The following is a 15,788-nucleotide window of genomic DNA, read 5'->3' as shown; positions in this document are numbered from 1 at the left end:
TCTAACACATTTCTGTGCCTTGTTTGGATGTTAACACTACATTCATAGTTAGCACTACGTTCTTATGCCATGAACAGGACACAAATCCCTACTTTACTGTTAATTTCTGTCTCTGGCAAGACTTGTATTCCTTCTATCCACAACCTGCCAAAGTGAACTCTTGTTAGGCAGTCTAGTCGCCCTGTATCTACAAATGTTGCATTCTGAGTATCTTCTTCTTTTCTCCTACCTCCTAAGTACCCTACATACATTTCCCAGCCTCAGGTGAATGACTTTGCATGTTACATTAAAACGAATGTTGTTTAGATGGGCATGTATTTTCAAATAGTCCAGATATTGGAGTACTACCTAGTGCTTACACCTTCAGTTTGTAGTGTTCATCAACACCGTACAACCAGTTGTAGAGACTCATGTAGAGACTGGAAATAACCGGTCTGAGGTCTTTCGAACTGTGTTAGGTTTCTGTTGGATCAAACTTCCCTATGGATATTCCCATTCCTTATGGATCTTCCTTCCGGGGGAGTTCAGTACCTCAGTTTCTAAGTATTTTAATGCTAGACTGATTTCTCTTGAAATTACTGCTAGCTGTATCTACATCAGAAATAACTACAGGCCTGTAAATCAAAATACCTGATGCTGAGGGCTGTGTTCCCACTATGTGGGGGTTTTGTGTGTGGTTTGTTTAGACCAGCTCTTGCCTGTTCTCATGGACTTTCCCACCTATGTGTTGTGGATGGTGTTAGGCATTCTCCCATGGTGCAGCCTCTGGTGGTCCCTCTGAAAACTTCGAAAGTGCAGTACATGGAGACAATCTGCTTCAAAAGCACACTCTTGGCTCTAACTCATTTAACATCATCAAAGTGAGAATTTACACCAGTGCTGGAGCATAGATCAACACCTGCCAGACAGACTGGGAGATTAATGCTGCCATTAATGAAGTTAATCCGCATCTGGAGAAGGCACACAGGGATGTGGAAGATTTCTATCTCTTTGTTAGTTAATGGGAGAAGCTTGCAAAGCCATTCTTCAAAGCAGATACAGCTACAGATATGAAAAAGGAAAACATTCCCAGTTCACGTGCATCCAGTTTGATCTCTGAGAGGCCTAATAACATGGTGGCAGAATCCATTTTTAGGTAATAGATAACTGTGCTTACTATGTTTAGTGTAGTGATCAAATTAATAGCAGGAATGCCTTTTTTTTTGGTGTAGGGAGGGGCAAGAAAGGCAGGGCAAAACCCTCCAAATTATCTGCTATATACTGAGGATATACTCTGAGACAGCTCGGGAAACGGGGACTATGTATTTTAGCTGGTGGTATGCTGTGCAGTCACTTAATGAAAATATGTAAATACCAAACATCAGGGCAAATTACTCTGCCCTAGGGGAAGGGGGTGGGGGGTGTTTAAATGCAACTGTTATTACTGCTGTCCAGTTGTTAAACAAAAAAACACCACCACCACCCCACCAGATGAAAGGATTCTATCACTTAACTGAGGTCGCTCTAATACCAGAAAGCATCTCTGAAACACACTTAAAAGCAAGTACAAGTAGCTGGTGATGCTTTTCAAGGTGCTCGCAACAGATAAAAGCTAAGAAGCAATCCTGAACCAACAGCTGGAACCGTGTTAGTAAAATTTCAAATTTTCTTGTGTATCAGGTAACTTTTCAGAAGTACACTCTCCAATAGTTTCTATTCCTTATGATATGCTGAGTAGAAAAAAAATAAGGCTGCATATTCAAGAGGTTAGGTCCCACACTAGCTTTATAGTCATGTAACTGCTGCTTACTTCCAGAAATTGAGAAACGATACAGCCTTTTTCTGCAACTTTCTCAGTTATGCAAAATCATTGCTCAAAACTGTAGACTGAGTCACTATCAGCATTATAGACAAATAGAAAAATCCAGATCAGTTCCTTTTTTCCCTCTCCCCTCCCCTTTGCTTGAATATACAAGCATTTCAAGATCAAGTGCTTACGCACATCAGTTGTTGACTTCTGTTTCTGTGGCACCTGCACAGTTGGGACTTGGACAAGTGGTGAGCTGCCTGCACCAAAGTAGGCTAGAGTTGATGCGGCCATCAGATCTGTATCTAAAGCTCCATCCTAATTCTCAGAACAACCACAAGTTGGGCCGCCACCAAATCAGCCTGAGAACTCCTCTAAGCGCTGTGCTGCAGACTAGGTAAGGCAGTACAGGCAAGTAAGAGAAATTACTGTGCAGTATCAATGCTTGCATGGAGCTATGTTGTTCAACAGATAAACTGCATTCAACAGTGCTGGCTGAACTGTGACAGGTATAAAAGGAAGGTCAAGTGCCCCAACAGCTATGTTGTTAGGGAGGGCATGTGTGGGCCTCTTCGTGTGTGCTCCAACACTTAAGGTGCCTTAAGTGTAGTGAAAACAACCTCCAGCATCAGCTCTTCCTCCTGCTCAATTTTATGTTGTGGTGACAGCTGCAAAGGTAAGGATGTTATTTTGCTCCTTTTGCTCCTCTGGCATTGAGTCAAAAACCAGAAGTTTGTATTAGAAAAGTGGCCTGGAAAGTACTATATTAACAGACATGCAAAGACTGTGACTTCTGGGGAATAAAGAGCTTTGAAGTAAAATACATGCAGCAGCAGTAATCCATGCACACTTCATTAATTTCAGAACTGCAACAGCAAAGTACGACTTAGAAAAAGCTGTAAGATCATAATGAAGGGTTTGGGTTTTATTTTTTCTTTTAATCCCAAAAGCTCCTTATCTCAGTTCTCCATGTTTTTTCATTCAATTTACAGTAGTCTAAATTAAAGCTCATCTAACAAAAAAATGACACATAAAGTTTGACTAACCTCTTCACCCCCCTCTTGATGACAATCCATTCTTCCTCAGGGGAATAAATGTAACAACTTTAAAATTGGTCGGTTAAGATAACTTTTCTCTGCGCTTTGTGTTTAATGGAATTTGGCTGACTTTGGATATTTCAGCACCTTAAATTATTATGTGGAGATAGTGAGAGCAGCAATTCTTTCAAAGCCTTACTAAGACAAAAGTATCTCTAGGCACTAAGCTGTTGCGTTATCTCTCAACATGCACGCATCTTTCTCTACCACACTCCCAGTCAAGTTTGAGAACCCTTAACATGGGCCACCACACAATATGAAACATCAGTTTACTGCTCAAATTTGAGTCAAAGCTTAGACTCAAAACAAAAAGTGCAGTTTAACACTGCATTTCAGTGCAGCTATGAGTTGCTGCTGGAAGGGGTGCTCATGCCCCTTTTCCCTCCCTTCTGCTAGACTGTGCAGCTGCAGCATATGCCAGTCCAGAAAGCTGGGATGCACTGGAAAACCGACTTTCAAAAAGCTAGCTCTAGATCCCTAAACTTGGGCAGTGGAACAGAGCCATCTTGCTGTCACAGCCTGCTATTACTCCAGTCTGTGAGGCCGGACTAAGGATGATGGTTTATTTTTCCATCTCAGCACTTATCAAAAAAAGGCTCTAAAAGAAGCAATCCAGACCACTTATACCTCGTGCTACATGCTCCCTTCTTTCACTTTAAGAGTTCATGTGAATCTGCAGAAAGTAATTGATTTGATTCAAAAACAACTAGGCTGGGAGGCAGGAGGATTAGCTTCACCAATAAGAAGGGACAGGGGAAACCTTGTCTGGTTTAGTGATGAGAGTAGTCTTAAATTGGAGAGTTTCAATTTTTAGAGAAAGAAACATAGCAATTTGATTTCTTTGCAGTGTCAAAATATTAAACATGCTCAAGACAACCTGATCACTTCTCAAGTTGTACCTGAATGATGAAGCAAATCTGACTGTGGTTTTCTTACTATGTGGATGAGTTACTGCAACTGACTTGCTTTACGCTTGTCCTACTCCTTAAAATTTCCACTAGCTGTGCTTCTGACACAGGGTTTTCCACAGCACAGAGTACTTTGGGCATGTGCCTGTTTTAAACTGTACCTCAGCCCAAGGGATGTTATCTGTCACAGCCTTCTGTGCTTGTTGGCTGTGGGGCAGAAGCAATGGCACCCAGTGCCTCCTCCACCCCACACACACCCACATGGGAGCTGGCAGAGCTCCCTTGGGCAGCACGGTGTCTGAAAATGATATTTAAATGGGTGAAAGCAGCATAATCGGAGCAGGACTTTACAGCAGCTTGAATATTTTCTATCAGGCTTTGTTTGTAGTTTGCTAGATAAATTCACCTTGCATCCCACTTCTAAAAGCAGGTGATGTGTACCTGAAGTGCAATTACCGTTAAGATGGTCCTGGTAATCGCTCTGTGAGATGCTGTGTGCATAATTACTGCACTCGTTTGTCCTCTTGTGAGGCCTAAGGCTCCTCACTTAGCAGGAGTGCCTTAGTGCCTCTCTGTGTTCATCCTGCCGCCTTTCACAGAATCACAGAATCATCCAGGTTGGAAAAGACCCTGAAGATCCTCCAGTCCAACCATTAACCTCACATTGACAGTTCCCAACTCCACCAGATCCTCAGCGCTGGGTCAACCTGACTCTTAAACCCCTCCAGTGATGGGGACTCCACCCCTGCCCTGGGCAGCCCATTCCAACGCCCAACAACCCCTTCTGCAAAGAAATGCTTCCCAACATGCAGTCCAAACCCTCCCCAGTGCAACCCAAGGTCATCTCCTCCTGTCCCGTCGCTTGTTAAAATATTATGTGAAATCCTCACCCTTCTGATAGACATGGTTAGAACTGGCAAAGTGGGATATTAACATGGAGAAACTAAAAATGAAAACATCAGACGGATAAAATACCATCATGTACTCCTTGTTCATTTGGGGCTGACACCTAACAGGAAAGATTCGCAAAAAGGCCATTTGAAAGTAGTGCCATTGATATTTAAACTACCGCAAAATATATATGCATTTGGCAAAGATACAGGCCTTTCATCAAGCTCTGCATAAATAAGCTTACGAGCATTGAGCTCCTAGCAAAATTCGGGTCCGATTGTGTTGTGAGGGTCATCGAATAGCAAAGTCATTTTATGATTTCCGTTTCTTTTCTCTGCACCAGCACACGGAGGAAGAAAGGCGACAGCCTGTAGCTGGGCGAGCCCCCACTTTCTAAGCCTCTGCTCCAGATCGAAGTGTCTGCTCTTCCCTCAGCTCTCCCGCGGTGCAAACCCGCCCCCCGCGGGGCCCCGACTGCCCCGAGCCCCCTCCCGCGCCGCGGCCGCCATCTTGTGCAGCGCCGAGCTCCCCCCCCGCCAGCGGAGGTGTGTGTGGGGGGCTCACTCGGGTGCCGCGGCGCCCGCGGGGAGGGCGTGGGGGGGTCCCACCCCCCACCCTAAGGACAGCAACCGCGGCCCGGGCTCGGCTGCCCCTCCCCACTCACGGCAGCGGCGGTCGCGGAGGGGCTCAGGCGCGGGCCGGGGGGGCCGCCATTGCCGCGGCCGGCGATGCCGGCGGGGCGCACCAGGGGGCGCTGCCGGGCGGCGCTGCGAGCGGCCGCGCCTGAGGGCGGGAGGGGAGGGGAGGGGAGGGGAGAGCGTGGCGGCGGCGCGGGGCCGCCCGCTGTAAACCCGGGCGGGATTGCCTGAGGGTCCCTCTCCTCGGGGGCAGGGTTGGGGCCTTCCTCGGTCAGGGCCTCGCCCTCCTCGCCGGAGGTGGCGGGTGTCCCTCAACCGTGGCCTCGGCTGTGGGGGAACCTGTGAAAAGGCGGCTGCGGGTCCCAGCCCGCTGCCTCGCCAAGGCTCAGGCCGCCCCGTAACACAAATCCCATCAGCTCGGACTGATAATCCAAAACTCACCAGAATTTACTGCCTTGTTCCGAGATTTGCTCTCTTTTGTGGTGCTTTATTATTAATTTTTTTCCCAGGCCAAGCCCCAAACCAAAGGACACCATAAAAACACACTTATACATAAAAATAAAACTGAAAAACCCAACAGAATTTCTGTAAGCATCTTTCCAGCAATCCCCAAAGAAAACTCTGGATCTAATCTGATGATCTGATTCTATACACAGATATGCATATTTAACATAATTAGTGCTGTCTTTGGCTTATCTTTTTCATTCCAAATTTATCCCTCATCATTGTCCCACGTAAGCTGATGTCCCTGCCACAGTTTATTTAAGCAGGCTGTCCAGAGCTGTCACTGAGCTCAGCACTTAGGCTGCAGCATTTGTGAAGTGTGTGTGAGTCCTGCTGGATTACACACAATCCTGAGCCTTGGCTCACAGTTCTAATTCGGGTGAAATTAAATGATGAGTGTACCAATAATTTCAGAGTGTGTTCTGCTGCTGTTTCTTACTGCATCATACCTGCTTTGATATTTATTGTACGCGCTTCCTGGCTGAGGAGCTGAATCAGGCATTCTTCTCAGGGCTGTCGCCAAGCCAGTTTGTTCTCTTATCCAAGTAGTTTCCAGCTTCTTATTTACACTTTTTGGTTTACTGTTGTGATTTAGTGGAATGTTACCTGCTATTGAATTATCCCAGATAAAACTGTTTCTTCCCCTGGACGGCTTCAAGTAGTTGCCAGTCAACTCCTATCGCCAGAATGATGATTACATTATTTTGCATTGCTTAGTTGCTCCTGACAAAATATTGAGAAGTGAGGGGTTGCTAGGTTGTAGCTGGAGTTAATTAATACATCTGCTTGCTACGATCTGTAACCCTCGTGGGACTGTGGAAGGTGAGAGTGGGGAGAAGCATGGTATGGAAAGACAATCAGCGGAACAAAACTATGTGCAGATATGACCAAAAAATAGACAATGAGAAATACAGGACAAAAAAAGGGAGAGGGTGGCCCTCTCCCTTTGTTAGTAGTGGGAACTCTTCCTGTGGCCCTGTTAAGAGGCTGTTTTGTATGCAAAGCTGCAGGTGTTCAGACCTCTCTTTCTCTTCTCCTGCCTTTCCACTTGCATCCCTTCTTTATGGGAATCATTTGCCTTTACCTTCAGGGGTGGTCTGACTCCTGCATATCTAATTCCTCCCTGAAAAATCTATTTCATACATTTCAGACCTGAAGAAGGATTTTGTGCCAGAAGCTTGTCTGCAGTTCCCAGCTATGCCTGTGTTTGCCTAACTACCCCTGCAGGTCTTCTCCTTGTAATTTTGCAATGATGAAAGCTATATGATATCCATCCAATTTTGGTAAAGTTTTATTGGTATTGAGAGGTACTCGCTATTTATAGATACTCTCTCTGCTATTTCCATATGGAAAGAGAAACAGACTGTGTAAGACATCAACACACCAGTAGACCTACGTCCACACTGGGAGCTATTTGCTGTGGCTTCTTCCACAGGGTGTTTCCCCCTGCCCGCTCCTCTTGCCATGCCGGCCTCTCATCTCACGGCCACAAATGGCTCCTTCAGAGCCCATGTCTCATTCCACCTCTGGAGGAACTACTCCCCCCACACCCCCCAATCTTGACCAGGTCTGGAATTCAGTTAAATGTTGGGTTTGCCATCTAGCCACCTGAATAAATAAACAAACCTATGGCAGAGTGAGCTTGAGGCTCTATACGGGGATCAAACGGCAAGTAGTTACCCAACTGGTTTAAGCTAACCTACCTCCACATTGTGGTGGAAAGAGGCACTTGTGCTCTCTTGTTTGGCTGGTTTGGGGAGCTGATCCATCTGGAAAGCAGAGTTTTTTCAATTTTTTTACAAGGTTAATTATGCGATTGGACAGGTCCCACATCCTGTAGTACACGTGGCTCTACAAATGGGAGCACAGTTACTGAATCTAAAGGCTCTGAGTTACATCTGCCTCTAATCACTTCCATATGCATTCTTTCATGTGTTCTGCTATTCGTTATGGTTTCCGATCATGTGCTAATTGATTCACTACTTTATGCTAAGCATACAGTCATGTGCTAGTCATCAGTCGTCCCGTATGTTGAACTCACAATGTGTATCTTCAAATGCTGTATCTCCTGGTCTGCCAGTCCTCCTTTATGCCATACCACACGTATGTTGCAGACCTCGATTCATGCTTTGATGGACTTTAAACCTCCTGCTCATCAGTCTTGTATATAATTCTTCAGCTACTCTCTGGAGCTCCTCCTTACTGCAGTTGTGTAACGGCTGTAATTAGAGCTGCTGATACACAGATCTGTGCTTTAGCCTGTGGTAATACAGTGTGTTTGAGAGGGAAAGATTTTTGAAACATCCTCTGACATATTTGAAACATCCAGTATAGTAATGTCAGTATAAAAGCCACGTTTACGTATGTTAGACCACAGAAATTTTGCACGAGTTAAAACTCCATAACTGGCTCAGAAAATGTGAATCTAGAAAGGAAAATGTAGCTGGGAGGAGGCCAAGTGAGTGCATGAAGTCTTGTTGGTGACAAGGTTAACTGCTTAGAAGAAATGAGTGGGAAAAGATGAAAAGAAGGGTATATCACTCATACAGTCCCAACCTGCAGAATTTCAGAATAAAGAAATTAAGGAGGCTAGAACTGCATTTTTCAGTTTTATAGGAAAATAGACTACTTACGGCACTACTACTTACACATATCGTGCCCCAAGATTTGCCAGAAACAGGCTGAATTGAACACACTCGAGTGCAAAAAAATAGTTACTGATTTCTTCTGAGTTATTTCTACTTTATGTCTGAGGTGAATGAGTACAGAATTTGATCCTTTGTACCTGTAGTCCCAATGTGACACAGTTTTACGTTGTATAATAGTCTGTGAATGCCCAATAACAACATGGTTTAGAATGATCTGTGGAATTCAGACCATCCTCACTTCATACACGGTTTATTGCAGGAACTACTGGCCTGGGGGAAAATAGCTTTGCCCTCCCAGGCTTTTTTCTTCCAAGACCTGAATGAAGCAGCTGAAGTCCTGTTGCACATAGGTAAGAAACAGCAAGTAAAGAGCCTGGGAGTAGGATCTGGGTAAAAAGTGGCTGTCCAAGGAAAGCTAGTGCCTAAGCATGGTATGTTGTGGGCCTGGAAGCAATCCCTGTAGGAAGGGAGACAAAACAGTCTTGAGTAAGAGCTTGTGTAACACCTGGCCTGGCTTGTCCCAACAGCTGCTCTCTCTATACCGCCTGCTTGGGCAAAGCCAGGCACAGAATGATTTCTTTTCTGCTCAGCACTGCTAAAACTCCCAATTTCCCGAGCACAGACTCAGCCTGCAGTGTAAACCTTATGGATGCTGCTGTGCAGACACGAGCACTGCTGATGCACCGGCGTCTCCAAGCATGACTGGGCTTGCGCGACTGAGTAGTGCCTGGCTGGGGTGACCGCTGCGTGGGCTTAACCGGGGTCTTGCATAGGTCGCCGGGAGGTGTTGGCCCCTTGCTAGCCATGTGCTGCTTTCCTGGTGTTTTCCAGATGGAAGCTCCCAGCCTCGGTGCCAGTACCAGCCTTTCTGCGGCTGCATCTGCTTCTGGCTCTAGCCCGCCCCTATAGTGTCCTTATTGGATTCCTGGCCAAGGGGGTGTTGCTGCAGTGATAGCAACGGGGCGAGCGGTACATTGTTATGCTGGAGCTGCAGAGTGCTGCATAAGAAGGAGCCGCAGGGAGCGGAGGAGAATTAAACAGGATCACCTTTCTCCTCTGTGAGCTGAAGAGGTTAGTAACTATTACTTAATCCCTGCTAACTGTAATTAGGATTTGGAAGCACAGCTTTTCGTCTTCTGACCCCCGCCCTCCACCCCTTCCCAGGATTGCTTGCCACCAGCGTTTCCCTCGGTTGTGGAGAGGTAGGGGATTCCTGCAAGCCACGTTGTCCTAGCTGCTCCCAAGACATCCACCACACTAGAGGGGACAGGCCAGCACTCGGGGAGGAGGGAACCCAGAAAGAATAAAGAGAAAAGCCCTTTGTTTGGAAGAATGTCCGAGGTGCAGTGAAGCTGAGTATTAGCTTGTAAATAGTGTGGGAGTAGCCAAGTAGCATCATTGGGTGGCCAGAAGACTGCATGGTGAGAGCGTTAGAGGTCATTTAAAACCTTTCCTACGAAGTATCTTCTGGGCATGTTTTCAGAAGTGTTGAGCTTCCTCCAGATCCTGTGAAAATCCATGTTTACTGCAGGTATTTGACACCCCCTTCTGAAACAGCAGACCATTAACCTTCCTACACCACAACTTACCCCTGTGTAAAGTGGAGATGAGAATATTTTAGTTTTGTAAAGAAATGTGGTAGGGCCATATTCCAGGCAGCCTTTGGTGGGAGAAAAGTGATTCTTTATGTTCTCAGATACGGTACAGTATCCATGTGTAAAACACATCGACACTTTATTAATAATCACTTTGTGCTCTAGTCACAGCTACCACCAATCTCTAACTATTAAAAAAACCTCCGTGTATCGAGGCTCAGTCTACACCCAGAGAAAAGACAGGCTCAGCCTTTATATAACTTTCCTGGCATCATGCTGAACTTTTGTGTTGGAACTTGTTGAAAAAACCCAAGCTAGTGTTAATTGGAGTAACAGTTTACTGAACTGATTTTGTTCAAGGAATGATAAAAATGAAATAATTTTGATCAAACTCCTTGCATTGGTTTGCCAAATTATTTTTCCTGGAAAGAGGATAGGTGTTCAGCTGTTGGTTCTCAGATTACAGATGTGAACACAGAATGTGACGGCACCAAAAATCAATTAACATAGCGTTTGAGCATCTTTCTGTCATTTGTGTCAATAAATGAGAAAATAAAGACAGATCTGTTTCAACAATATAAATCTAACTTGAAGTTTAATCTTCACAAAAATAAAGAGCAACAGGTAAATATTTAAAATTATGTTCAGCACATATAAGAAAGCCTTAGTTAAAATCTTACTAAAAACTATTGTCACAAACAGTGCACGCAACTTAGATATTCAGTAATTGATAGTAAAATACTAATGATTGATACGATTCTTATTACTGGATCAGGGAACATTCCTTATACTGGAGATCTGATGATTCTGGACTCGTCTTCCTGAATTTACATGCACATGGTCAACAAAATGTTTTTCTAATACCAACCTCACAGTTTCTTTAGTTAGTGAATTGAGTTACTGTTTGTGAGCAACTGGAGTTTAAGTCAATGAAGTATGGTTTGTGTTGTCCTTAAAGGAATGGCAATGCTTATTTTGTATAGCTAAAAAGGAGAATCACTCTTTGTAGTTTTCAATTTGTTATTTTCAGTGTCTTCGTTATTTTCCAAATTGTTGTGCTAAGTGGATGTTTCAACACCCACTCCTCACCCCCCAAAAAAACCCTCCAACCCTGGAAGACCATCAGGTTCAGCTCTGAAAGACTGAATTTTAAATGTTAGACTTGCAGAAAACAAACTCTACAACTCGAATAGAGTTATAAAGCAGGTATGTTTACTTCGGCGCCAGGGTGCAAGGGTATTTCTCCACAACGCTTGCACACCCACCGCACATTTTAGCAAAAACTTATAGAGTGTGGATATACATATTCATTGGATTACGTAACACAAACATACATATGCATGAGTAAGGCTGGGTTAGTTCAAAAGGCTGATGTCAGCAGTTTATATTGTCTTTACACATGCCCATTGCCTCCTGGTGGTCATCTTCAGAGGTCTTTGGGAGGAAGGCTCATAGTCTTTCTCACCTTGTACTTTTCCCCGGAGCATGCGCAGACTCTCTTGGCCAATTTCTTGAATAACAGGAGTGATTTTCAGCCAGATGATTCATGCTATCTTACCTAACAGAACCAATGGAACATCTACCATCCGTATATGGCTATCTTTACTCATTACCAAGACCCAACTAGTTAGAGCACAGCTGTTTCCCAAGGACAAAAACATGATATTTTGCGGAACACTGCAGTTCTTGGTAGATTTTCACAGTAAACTGCTCTATTTTGATGAACACAGTAGTCCTTGGTAAAATTTCACAGAACAGTCTGGGCAAGCAGGGTTCTTAGCAATATTCAAAAATACTGTAATACTATAAGTTGCTATAAGTAAGTAAATAAGTTGCTAAGCAGTTTGCTATAAGTAAAAAAGTCTCAAAACAAGTAATCATTTCTCTGTATCATGTCACAGGGACGAACTTTTATTAAGAAGAATAAGCTGTACCCACAGACTTAAGAAACTAAGCTCAGCAGGTGAGAACAGGATGAGGAAAGGGCCACTTTGATTTCTGCACTAAAAATGAACAGTCCTTGTCAAAAAAAATAAATGGATAAATTAACTGACCAGTTTTCAAAATAAAACAGGAACCACTTCCCATCTTACACTTTGGTGTGAGGACTTCGGTAAGATGCAGGAGTGGAATTGACATTTTTGGTTTCTCATGATGACTCTGAAAGCACCTCAGTTTCGTATGGCTTGTAGAGAGGGTATTGCACCGTGTGCTGTGCAGATTTGCTGTAGGAAGCTTCAGTGGTTGTTTTCCATTACGACTGGCATGGTCCATTGAAGCTCTGTATGTGCTGCCATCCTTGACTAGGTAAGCAGCAGACAGGCAACAGGAGAGAAAAACAAACCAAAGCTGGGAAGAAGTGGAGAATATAACATAAAGAGCTTGAATAGATGTGATAAAGAGGTGTTTGCAGTGGGACAATAACTCCTCAGGAAAGAAGTTCCTGTGATTGACACAGTGGTACAGCAACATCAACATATGCAGGACGGGGAATAACTCTTTCACCTCTAATTTTCAGGCAGCTGTAGATCTTTCCGAACCTTGCAGGTGGTGCTCAGTGTAATAAAAGAATTTACATTATACTTAAACTGCACTTTATGCAAGGAGTCAAAAAGATTACTTCACTGAGAGGGGAGGGAATGAGGTTTAGGGAAGAAAAACAGTCTGAAAGCCAAGGCATTTAGCAGCTTAATCCTGCAGTCAAAAAAACCCAAACAAACCTGAATGTATACATGCCCTCTTGTAACTTAGAACAAAGGGCCTGTCCCTCTCCTCTGGAGCTAGCTGTGAACCCATGGAAAGTGTTTTCATGCATGGAAGGCTAAACTGTGGGGCTTAGATATTGAAACTTTATAAAATAAGTGCAACTGTAATATAAATATACATATAACCCATTTCTTCTCTACTAAGCAAAAAGAGCTTTAGCTTTTTGCTTAACTGAACTTAAGCATTCCCTAGACTGTTTGCAACCCAGAGCTCTACTGTGCTAATTAGAAAGCAGAAAACACACCTGACTGAGAAAGATAATGAAATGCACTTGCTAATCCTGTTATTCCAGATGAGTAAAAGCCACCACTGCAACAACATGAGATCAACTGTTAGCATAAAAGAAGCTTCTCTTTTTCCTTTTTCTTCTTTCTTCTCAGGTTAGCATTATAAACCGGTTAGAAAGACCTTGTTTGGGGCAACTAGTGTTCCTGTTACAGTAACTATCCTAAATGCTAAATTAAAGGCCACACTGCTAATGAAGCAAGCCATTCTCATGGCTCAAGTAATGCTGGTGTGTTTATTAGCTTTCCCTCTTAGTGTAGGCAGAAAGGGATCTTTATTGTCTTGTCATTACCTTTGTTCTGTGAATGAGAGTAGAGGAAAGCTGCTATAAAGAATATGGAATTATTAAATAACGCCATAATCCCTAAATGAGAGAAAGCAGTAGTATAGGATGCAAGGGGAAGAGCTGAGACCACAGTCATTCTAGATGAAACACTATGGATGTTTTTTTGCTGTGCTAGAAGTGATAAAGCTTTGTGAACCTTTCTGTTGCCAGGGAGAACAACCCTTAGTATTTACTGTCCTTTGCAGACTCTGACACAGATTAGCAACAGAAGACTGGTTAGTCTGTTATTTGGTGATGAATTTAGAGACTGCAGTGGCACGCTCATACTTGTCTTCAGAGTAATTTACTAATTTTTCTCAGGCATAGCACAATTTTGTGCAGCTGCAAGTGGGATCAGCATGTTTGTATAGATCTCTGGGCTTACTATTGGTAAGAGATACAAATACGTAAAGGACTGAGATTTTTTTGGTCCCATTAAATCAGATTCATAGAATTTTGATGGGGAAGGCGAATCAACTCCTAGTTTCTGTCTTTTAAAGCTATGATTCTGTAGTGGCAAAAATCTGTGAGGATCAGGCAGAGAAGTATAAAGATGGATTGTGTACTGGTGACAATTGGCTGTTAAGTGTGAGGCTATAAACCGGAGTGATACCCTTCTGGGGTGATACCCTTCTGGACTTCATCAGCTTTCATTTTTGGTGTCCTGTGTAAGACAGAGTAGGCCTGGTTTTCTTCATAAGTATAGAGTACTTGAATTTGAATCTGAGTAACCTGGGCTGTGGTATCTGTTGGAAACAGCCCTGAGATGTCAGGTTCGTCATCCAGAACTCGGGATAGCCAGTACTGGTGGCTGCTGGAAATGTTTGCTCTAGGAAACAAGTTTTTCATTTGGATTTTGTAATCTTCTCAAGTGGCAACTGCTGAGCAAAACTTTGATATTTGAAATCTATTTTATGTTTACTTACTTGAACAGTGAAATGGAATAACTATCCTTGCATTTAGCCTGGTATTTAGAAAGATAAGGCAACCTGTCTGTTCTTATATGCTTGGCATCTGTAATGAGGCCTTAAGACTAAGGGCAGTTGAACAAATCTTTTCAAAGTAAGCAGGTCATTTGCCTGACTCCGCTTACTGCTTAAAAACAAGAGTATTCTGACAGGTGTTTCTAACCAGTCCTTCCTGGATAGGTCCTGGTGACAATCAGCCTAATCTCGTATTATTTGCAATATAGACACAATGAAAACACAGCAAAAGAATCATAAAAATATCCATGTAATATGATAATATAAACAGGGCTTAAAGTGGCTTTATGGCAGCTGGCCCTCTGCTTTAGGGGAGAAAAGAGATTCACATCCTTTCTCCTCTTTCCTTCTGAGCAGAGAATGTGGCAACGTAGTTCTGTGGCTGCTCTGAGCCCAGTTTTTCTGTTAAATACTTCACAAACAAGTAAGCTGCTTTCTCAAGATGGGTGGGAATGGAGAACACAGTCTTTATTCCCTGCTATCTCTGAAGAAGGCTTAATTTTGCACCAGGGAAATGCACGATGCACTTTTCCTCCCCACCCCCCCAAAGTCAGCAGTTTTCTCATGTTCATGTACTCAGATTGAAAGAGCACCTTTCAGAAAAACTGCTAGTCCACTGCATTTTACCACCCTCCCCATCAATTGGCTGGTACCTTCCCAGCATCAAATGTCCTGGAATATCAGAAACACAGTGTTCCTGTTTTTACTACATGGGAGGGGAAGTCCTCCTATCCTAGACGCTGCTAATTTATCAGCTCCTACGGAAGCATGAAGGTGCTGGAGATTAAGTTTCTTTTGGTTGAATGACTACTAAATGAGGCTTCAACAATTCATCTTTCACCTTTGAAGTGTCATACTACCACACTGACAGAGGTGGCCTTTTTCATCAAGAGAATCATCACGAGCAGGGAGAACTGATGCAGTTGCCAAGTCACTCTCCATCATATTTGAAAAGTCATGGCAATCTAGCAAAGTCCCCAGTGACTGGAGAAAGGAAACATCACACCCCTGGCAGGGAAGTTGGACTAGATGGTCTGTAAAGGTCCCTTCTAATCCAAGCCGTTCTGTTATTCTAACAAAAAGAAGTTCAAAGTATATTCCTTTACAGTGTGCTCCTTATTATTAATTTCCAGCTCCTACATCACCTCATTTTTGCTTATATGCCTATCTGGAATGCACTCTTATATTCCAGACTGTAGAACTAAAATTCATGTGGCCAGGAGGAAAAAACATCCAGCCTGAAAGCAAGTGTAGTCAAATGGCTTGTGACCTGTAAGTCTGGCTCACAAGCCATTGTTTGGCCACACATTCTCCAACTCAGTTTGATCCTAACCAAAGCCAACGGATCCAGGTGTACTCAGA

At 43.6% G+C, this 15,788-nt stretch overlaps 2 protein-coding genes across 2 annotated transcripts in view; one reads left to right on the top strand and one right to left on the bottom strand.

Moving 5' to 3' along the window:
- The window catches only part of COA1 (cytochrome c oxidase assembly factor 1), a 55,808-nt gene extending 50,384 nt beyond the window's left edge, over window positions 1-5,424 (bottom strand). Inside the window, exon 1 of the mRNA XM_074900899.1 lies at window positions 5,347-5,424. The gene's annotated coding sequence lies outside the window, so the exon portion shown is untranslated. The remainder of the gene's footprint in view (window positions 1-5,346) is intronic.
- Window positions 5,425-9,430: 4,006 nt separating this feature from the next.
- The window catches only part of BLVRA (biliverdin reductase A), a 35,415-nt gene continuing 29,057 nt past the window's right edge, over window positions 9,431-15,788 (top strand). The window contains exon 1 of the mRNA XM_074898177.1: window positions 9,431-9,543. The gene's annotated coding sequence lies outside the window, so the exon portion shown is untranslated. The remainder of the gene's footprint in view (window positions 9,544-15,788) is intronic.

Source organism: Athene noctua, chromosome 2 (genome assembly GCF_965140245.1).
Source record: "Athene noctua chromosome 2, bAthNoc1.hap1.1, whole genome shotgun sequence".
NCBI lineage: Eukaryota > Metazoa > Chordata > Aves > Strigiformes > Strigidae > Athene > Athene noctua.
Note: the sequence above shows the minus strand (reverse complement) of the source record. Positions and strands in the feature narration are given on the sequence as shown.